Below are 9,422 nucleotides of genomic sequence, written 5' to 3' on the forward strand. Positions count from 1 at the left end.
GCTGGAATGATGTGAGTAAAATGTTTAATTCTTGTGTTTGTATGTTTTTTTTTTGTGCATAGTGTATTAATTTTATAGGATACAATAAGATAGGATGTGACTAAAGAAGACAAGGTTAGATAAGCCAAGATGAGATAGAATTTGATACAATACGATAAAACAAGATAAGGTACGATAAAAAAAGATGAGATGCGATACAATATGATACGAAAAGATACAATACGATAAGATAAGCTACAATACGATGCAATATAATACAAAAGATCAGATAAGATAAGATGAGATAAGATAATATGCAAATTGATACACAATTAGATAAGGTAAGAAAAGTTTAAATAAGTTAAGACACAATTTGATGCAACACTTTATAGTACTATAAGATACAATACAATTTAATACAATAAGAAATGATAAGATAAAATGCAATAGGAACTAGTTTCGATACAATAAAATAAGATAAGATACAATAAGATTGGATCCGTTGCAGTATTCTATCTAAGATTAGATAGAATACGATAAGATGCTACAAGATAAGATAAGATGCAAATGTGACACTATAAAATAAGATAAGGTACGAAAAGATAAGATAAGACACAATGTGATGCAACACAATATGATAGGATAAGATACAATACAATACAATTCGATAAAATGAGATAAGAGAAATGCACTGCGATATGATTAGGTACGATAGGATAAGAGTGTCCTTTAGTTGTCCCAGAAAAGTTTCCATGTGATTGCCGCAATATGCAAATAGTTAAATACAGGGTAATAAAAAAATAAAATAAAGGTAATAAATAGGTACAAATACAAAAAACTATAAACACAATGAACTATAAAAACCAATACCAATGTGACAAAGTAGCAGTATTGCAAATATATGATAATGAGATTGTTTACATAGAAAATCATTATTTAACAGTAAAATTAGCTGAAACCCCTGGATAAGATATAGCCTATAAGGTGCATGTGGTCTACTGGGAGCAGTGCTGAGTTTACAGTCCCACTAATAGTTTAACCTTACTACATTTATAAATCATTTATGATCTCCATGTGCTTTTTGTGTGTGACAACGTGGTTAACACTGTCCAGAGGGAGGCCCACAGGTCTCACTGTAAACTGGGAAGACTTTGCCATCTGTTGGTTGATTGCAGCATTGCACCCCACTCAGAGTTTTTGCCCCCCCCCCCCTCATGCAACAACTTAATTCCACAGAGTGATCAGGACACAACACATAAACAACTAAGAGCTAATCAGATGCATGCTTTGTATTTCTCACCCGCAGGTCATTGCCTGGGGGGGGTTTCCTGGGTGACGACGGTGTGACGTGTGCACGCAGGTGTCCGTGTGTGCGCAGTTTGTCCTCTAGGTGTCAGACTGCACTTGCAGAATGTGAGGCCCGAACACAAAACGCCATCTCTGGTCTTATTGCATGAAACACCTCCAGCTTTTGTCCTCATAAATCACTTACAAGTGGTATTGCAGGACCGCAGGACTGAATCTGGGTCTCATGTATGAAACGTCACATCTTCTTCGTATCCGCAGCGATGTTGTGGGATTCAGGAGGACGTCTCACCTCCCCGGCTGTCACATGACTGATGGTTTGTCTCACACAACAGACAGTAATGGACACAGCGTGACATAACATATCACAATAACTGACGGATATATGACCTGAAAGCCACTGAGAACATTAGGTCTGTTTTTGTGGGTTTGAGGAATTTGAAGTTTATTTTTCGCCAACTACAAATTCCAGTTCCATAACATTGGTTCACAAAAGAGGCCTCCCTCTTCCCATCCGCAGAGTCAGGATGGGCTGCTCAGATGAATTTCATTGAAAAAATGTTTTGTCTTCGTAATGGTTTTTTTTTCTATCGGGGGGTGTGGAGGGGTGGGGGGGTAGCAGAACAATATGCAAAGAGATAAGATGGTTCAACAAAAAAAAAAGGGTCCAACACTGAATTTTGGCACGGGGATGGGCATTTTTGGAATTCTGCATCTGATCCCGGTGTGGATCTGGTCCCAGCATAGCAGATATTAGCCTCTCTGACCCCCAACAACTGGGACCAGCTAAATTATCCCAGAGAAGCCCATCTTCCTGCCAGTAGTGGTGAAGTTTACGACTGTTGTGTCCAAGTATTTTAGATTTGAATGCATTTTCCTAATTGTTTCCTGTGTGAATTCATACTTAAATACTAATAAGTTAGCTTGTGTTCATTTGGAAAAGGTCAATTGACCCTTTAAACAACCAGTGCAATGCAGTGTCTTCTTGTATTGAGCTGCGTTTTTTCTTGCTATTGTTCCTCTGGGCTCGGACGTCCACAGAACACGCTGCTTTCGTGCCTGTGGATCTGCATTCTGTACCTGGGTTGCACTGCCGTGGAATGTAATGGGCACTGACACTGGTTAAATAAGTGCATGTACACCCAGGGCCAAATGCAATTACATGCTCTCACCAGCAACCATCAAAAAAGAGGCAGCTGTTAACAGCCATTCATCGCGGACGGTCATGCAGTTAACTGTATTTGCAGGACAGGGGGTGAGAGGAAAGAGTAGAAAGATGGAGAAATAGCGGGGGGGAAGTGGCTAAACTCATTATGACACAGATAGCCGAGTAGCATCTGTCAGCATTGGCCCTTTACCATAGCTCCTTTTGCCTGACTCAGTTTTGCCAGTGAAAGTCAAACCAATGCTTTCCAGTCAGTGTTTTTGCACACATCCTGCAGAAGTGTGGGAAATAATCATGAACAGCCTTCTTGGGAGGGAAGATGTTTTGTAGATTTTCACAGGCTCACACTGACCCCGTTGTGTGCCTCTCGTGAAGGCTATTACCATTACAACGGAGTCACAGACCTCAGCATCTACTTCTCTGGAAGATAAATACCCCGCGATGTTTGAGAAGCCCAGAAGGTTGCTGAACATTTACAGCTGCTCTCAAGGTATTCTCAAAATCCTCAGACTGTGCAAAACATCTTCATGGAACAATGACCCTTCCAATGCATGATCCAAGAAAGAATAAAACATCAGACAGTTACATCAATATAGACAAAAATGTCTTCATTTTAAGATCACCTCATGAATTTAACTTTTCAATTTTTTCCGATTGATATAGGATCCAAGGTGCTTTCATTGCCCACGATGCTGTTCAACCATGACACTACAGTTAGAGATTTGGCCTTTTGGTATTTTATGCTGATACAGGGTTTCTCCAGAGTCTTAAAAAGTCTAGAAATTAAATAATCTGGATTTTAGGCATTAAAAACTCTTAAATACATTAAAATAGTATAGGTCTTATTAATGTTAATGTTCATTTAATACTACTTTTATCGCACTTTGAAATTAGTTTAGCATTTTTAAGAGACATGTTTTGTTTGGCATGTGTAGTTTGGTTTAGTTTAGCTTGGCTATGAAAAAGAATATGATACCAATTTTCTCCACCTGTAGATTTTGAAATAATGGGGTGCTTTGAGGCTACCTCAGGTCATAATCTGAGATTTATGGTGAAGGATAAGTAGTTCTGGGAATCTGATATTCCTTTATGTCTTGACATGGGTCCTAAATTTCATTCATCACGGTCTTAAAAAGTATTAAATTCAACGTGTTGAGACCTGCAGAAAACCTGTAACAGTGGTTCTTGTGTAGCTTCGCACTTGTAGCCTCAAACTGAGGTTAGGAACAGGCTCCATAGGCCTCGTTACTTTACATTTTTCAACTCCACATCCTCCAGAATTAAGTTTTCCACATATGCAGTGGTAGCCGACACCCGAAGACCTTCAATGTGAAAAAATCGGTTTAAAGGAATTATCCTTTTAAACATGTTATTTCCACCTTTCTTCGTTTGGATTAGGAAACAAAGACACAGCTGAGGAAACAGATTAAAAATCTTAAAGATCTACAAAACCTAACCCCTTTTTGTGGCACAGCAGAGGAATTTTTTCCTCCAGATGGTTTGAAATCTTTGTAGATTCTGTAAATATATTCTGAGCTGCCAAGCGAACTACTAAGCTGCATTCTGGGTATGAGGCAAACACATATTGGACTTATTGTCTTATTCATTTGAAAGAAACTTGTGCTGACATGATCGAGTCCAGTTTGGATCAACACAGGTTTAAAGTTTTGAATCACAGTTCCCCCTCTGCCAGCATATGTCTTACTTCTAATCAGCCCTGGCCAATTTCACCTAAAGACACAAAAATGTATTAGAAATTTAAAAAAAGTCACCAGCAGACATTCCTTTGTCAAGAACCTGCTATCTGCACACCTTACAAGGCAGAGCTTGCACTCCGCTGTCTGCTCTGACAAGTCAATAAAACCCACTGGTATGCTGAACATTTTTGGAAGGCAAGATAGATATGAGGCTGTGGTGGAATTTGATCAGGCAGAGCGCCAGCCTTCTGTTCATTACAGAGCTTTCCAGCAGCAACACACCCTCCTGGTGAGCACACCTCAACCTGAGGAAAAGTATTACTGACTGGCACGTCAGGAGCCTGCGCCCACCCTTGGCCTCCCCTCACCTGCCTGTCTTCATCGCTGTCACACATGCATATGTCCGCGCCCACATGCTACATACAATACACACAAACACACACACATGCACACACACATTATGTAGCTCACTCACTCTCCATTTCTCCCGAGTTGCGATGGGAGGGATGGCAGGGAAGTGGAAAATATGAAAAGGCTTGAAAATCCAGGGCAGATGTGAGCTGACAGGGTGGGAGAGATGGAGGTGGACTGGGAGCAATGGGTGTAAGTGAGAATCACAGGATTTAGCTGCAGAACTGTGTTGGATTGTTATCTGACACTGCTGAGGGGTGGGCAGGGAGTTTTACACCAAATGAGACTTTCGTTCTAGAAGATATCCGTTTTATTTGTCTAACTCTGGCTGCCAAAGCCTCATATTAGCTCCAGATAAACTTCTGAATACATTTTCACATAGAACGAGGACTTTGCATCTGCATCACATACAGAGAGAATGTATCTCAATGTGAACAGTACGACCAAGAGGAATGAATACAGCTGGTGTCAGCATGTGAGCGTGTGTGTGTGTGTGGGGAAACCTCACTCGAGCAGTGACCTTCCTCTTCGGATTACCTCCCCTGAACTATTTCCTGCCTCACCTTGACTTTGAGCCAACCCGAGCCCAGCACGGAGATTCGCACTCCATCACTACATAACCAGTCAGTAACGCTTTATAGCCATACCTTTATTAGGGTTTAAAAGTTATAACTAATTGCTGGATGATAATGAAATAATTTCGGAATAATGTAAGGTCAATAAACTTTATACAAATACTTTATACATAAACTTTGTATCATTGTACCAGTCCCATTGATTAAATAACACATGTACAGCAGCTCTATATGCTGCACTATAGCAATCGGGACAATTAAAGGCCAACTTAAAAATGACTTTAATTGGTAACACATACATAAATTACGTTTTTTCAAATAAGAGTTAGCAATTGTGTCAATATAACTTGTTTTGAATTTAAGTTGCAATTTTTAGTTGCAAAGGGGGCTCCAGCTCTACCAGGTGGACCACAACAGATTTTTTTTTTTTTAATTTTCTTTTTCATCATCTTGTCGAAAGACACTTTGGAGAATGCAGAAAGCCGGGCAGCAATACATTTTCAGCATGTTTCAGCCTTTACCGTCATGTTTTCTTTTCTGAGACACTTATACATGTGCTTCTTGTTTCAGTTCGTTTGATTCAAGCCTCCTTTGAACAAACCAACACTTCAGGGACCCAGTGGTGTCCGTCGACATGATGCACTCCGTCTTCAACACGTTTCCTCTTTTGAGCAAGCAGTGAATGATAGGCACTACACTGTGCGGCAGCAATATAAACTTTCCCCTGATATGGACTTGTATCATTAAAGGCCTTTACTGCTACTGTACCTGGGGATAAACATCATCCTTGTATATCATGTTTTCCCTTGTAATTATGTCATAATTCAAAGGCTTCCCCGGCGAGCTAAAAACAGTCAGGTACGTCATCGTGTAACAAACTCTTCTCTGAGGAATGGGCCTATTAATTGTCAGGATATAATTACATTCACAACACCCTGAGGACCCGTCTCGTTTAGTAATCTCAGAGTTACTGCTCCAAACTATAATTAGAGAATGTAATCACACAGGTATGGACCTCCAGGATTTATTTTCAGCCTGACTGAAGGCTGATTGAAACGACATCTGTGGTCGGGCACCAGGCGCGGAGTGTTTACAACCTGGCGCGTGTTCAAAAGCCACATGCAGTGGCACCAGGCAGCATACCATCGCAGCAGAGTTCATGATTTACATACACAAACATGCACACATGGATGGGTGGTTCGGCTAATTTGTTTGACGTGTGCATGTTCATGTTAGCTTTGCGATTTCTTGAGTGGCATAGGTGTGTGTTTGTGTGCTCGTTTCCCCCATGAATGCCCTTGTGTGGTAATGCCACTCTCATGTGGCACTTTTTGCCAGTTTTAACAAGTGACCTCATCCCATTTTGTCTTTCCGATCTCAAATGTCGTCCAATAAACTACTAATTTCTCACCTCTTCATGCACTCGCTCTCTCTTTCCTGCCATTAAAACACCTCTTACCCCTGACTCGCACTCTAAAGAGCTCAAGCCGGTGACAACATAAAGTAACAGCACACTATGAAGTAATTGTGAGTTATATACCAGTGAGAAGAAGTAAATGAGTCGAGTTTCAACAGCATTTAGGTGATTTAGACCCTGAGTTCAAACCTGGAAAACAACGGAGCCAATTGGTGTCTAAGTTAAAGTAGTTCTGCCTCACCATCCTAGAAGTGGCTATTTCTTTGCCTATTTGTGATGCTCTGATGCTGATGAGGCCGACACACAATGAAAAGTGACGGATTATGATTTCTTGGCATCAATGCTGGAAAACCAAGCGGGCAATACCGCCCTACCCAGAACCTTCAGCATCTTTATAGACTCCAGATTCAATGTGTAAGTGTTACAGAAAAGGGCCAAACCGTGAGACCCCGTAATGAGTTAAACTGTGGTTGTAAAACCTTTATTGTTTAAAGTAGAAGGTTACCCGATGATGTCATCAGGGTTATCTTGAATGAAGCTCACCAGTTTGAATATTTGATCAAAAAACATTGTCATCGGGCTGGGGATTTCGAGTTTTAAAGATAGGGGTTTAACAATTCCATGATAGACGGGGGCGTGGCATCGGGGTTGGCAAAGCAGGTGTTTGCCTGCAGCCCCCAGGTGAAAGGGCCCCCCCCAAGAAGAAAAGATTCTGACAATTTAGTGAGAGAACCCCTTCAATTCAATGATCTTCTATGTACAGGAGGCTGCAATGACATCATGGTCGGAAAACATGCCACTAGCTTTCTACCAAAAGCTAAATATCAGGGGATTTAGGGCCCCCAGGTTCCTATTCTCTCTGGACCCCAAAGTCCCTTGAAATGCTCCTTGTGATATGTATTGTATTACCATTTTTTTTTATTACAAGGACTTGAGGACATCTGATATAATGAATCCCTTAAGTATCAGTTCTAATAAAACATGAATGTAAACAATTAATTATTTAGATTAAAAATTCAGTTGTACAAATGTTTCATGAGCAAGAAAACACAGTTGTCTGTTTGTTTGCCCTGAACAATACACACGATATGTTTAAGTGAGAAACACTGAACATTAATATTACAATTTATTTACAAGAAAACTCCAGTGGGCACCTTTAAGAACATTGTTCAGGAAGCTGCATTTTCTTCAATAAATTCCTCTTTGATGAAATTTACCACAACCTAAGCAATGATCACTGAGCACAGAGTATAAACGTGGAGATCAGTTGCCCTAAATCATGTCATCTTCACCGACTGATGATGTTACAAAACATCCCTTGACACTGATACATCCACTTGCTTTCGGCCAAATCTGACAGACAGCTGGGATAAATGACTGTTCAGTTCTTGAAAATCTGACCCCAGAGCAGTTCAGATTATAAAACAGATCATGAGAGAGGTGAACAAACATCCAAACCTTTTTTTTCTTCTCCATGATCTGCAGCCAATGACTCAGGCTCTGATCTACACGCAGGGAGATAAAGTTAATTATCTCCACCATTTACCACGAGTGGAATATTAACCAAGTGCGAGGAACTGAATGTGTTCCGCTTCTTAGGAAGTTCGGTGCTCGGTGCTTGAGTCACAGAAAAAGTGGATGAGCAATGTTTTTCTTTCTCCCAGGGGGTTGAATCAGGCACATGCAGCACAAAACATGACTCCAGTGAGCAGGGAGCTGGAGATGGGGCCAGGGGAACAATGACACATCATGTATCATCTTACACATCCCAGCACTGCTCTGACTTAAGCCCTCGACAGAAGCATGATTGAGTAACAACTTACCATAAAACCACTCCCAACCAATTTCACTTCTTAATATGTTGTGTGTGTGTGTGTGTGTGTGTGTGTGTGTCTGTGTGCAGGCTGCATGCACATTTGTCCCTCAGCGCACACAGGCCTCAACATACTATATTACTATATCCCCCTCTGGATTCCTTTAAACAAGATAGATACAGAATGATGGCTACAGCATCATGTTCACAGAATTTATCATTGTTATATTCAGATTAAATCATCCTCACGTTTTCCCAAAAGCCGAGAGGAGCAGCGGAGCATTTTACACAACCGCTGCATTTTCCATTACGTTGTAGATGAAGTCAGATCTCGTTCCCTTGCTACAGGAACAGTGGAGAAACAGCATATGTGGCACTCGAGAACATCATATTTCATATTTTTCGGCTTTCAACATGTCTTCTTCAAAACTATTTGTTGGCAACTGGTGGGACAGATCATTTAGATGATTTGGTTATTTTTATTTCACCCTATTGGATAAACACAGGGGTCGGGGTTGCGCAGTTGCTGATCCTTATCATGGCAATAACATTCATAGAATCACCTCCTCCTTAACAATTTGTCTTTAAGATAAAAGCACTTTTTTTTTTGTCCCCGTAATACTTTATATCGAGCTGAACTACAGAGCTTTTATTTTGAAAAGTTTTGACCCTGGGTGTGAGGATTCTGTCGGTTGCTCAACAGCCCTCTGAAATAGCCAACATGCAATTTATGAAAAATTACATACTAATTCAATTTCATTTTATGGAGAACATTGACTATACATTTTTCACTGCAGATAAACCAGGTAGGATGAACACAAACTCCCACTCTGCACCATAGACTGTGTATAAAAAGCTCTTCACACAACGTCCAGGACACAAACAATAAAAAGAGAAAACACAATTTTGTAGAATCGTTTGAGGAGTACTCACTAATGAAAAGAAAAAATTCTGAAGTAGCTCCTGAGCGTTTCTAAGTTTAGAACGGGCACTGTACTAGTTTCTTAAAATCAGTTTTCTGCTCTTTTAGTTATTAAAAAAAAACTCATAAACACTTCAC

This window comes from Limanda limanda, chromosome 15, assembly GCF_963576545.1.
Source record: "Limanda limanda chromosome 15, fLimLim1.1, whole genome shotgun sequence".
Lineage (NCBI taxonomy): Eukaryota > Metazoa > Chordata > Actinopteri > Pleuronectiformes > Pleuronectidae > Limanda > Limanda limanda.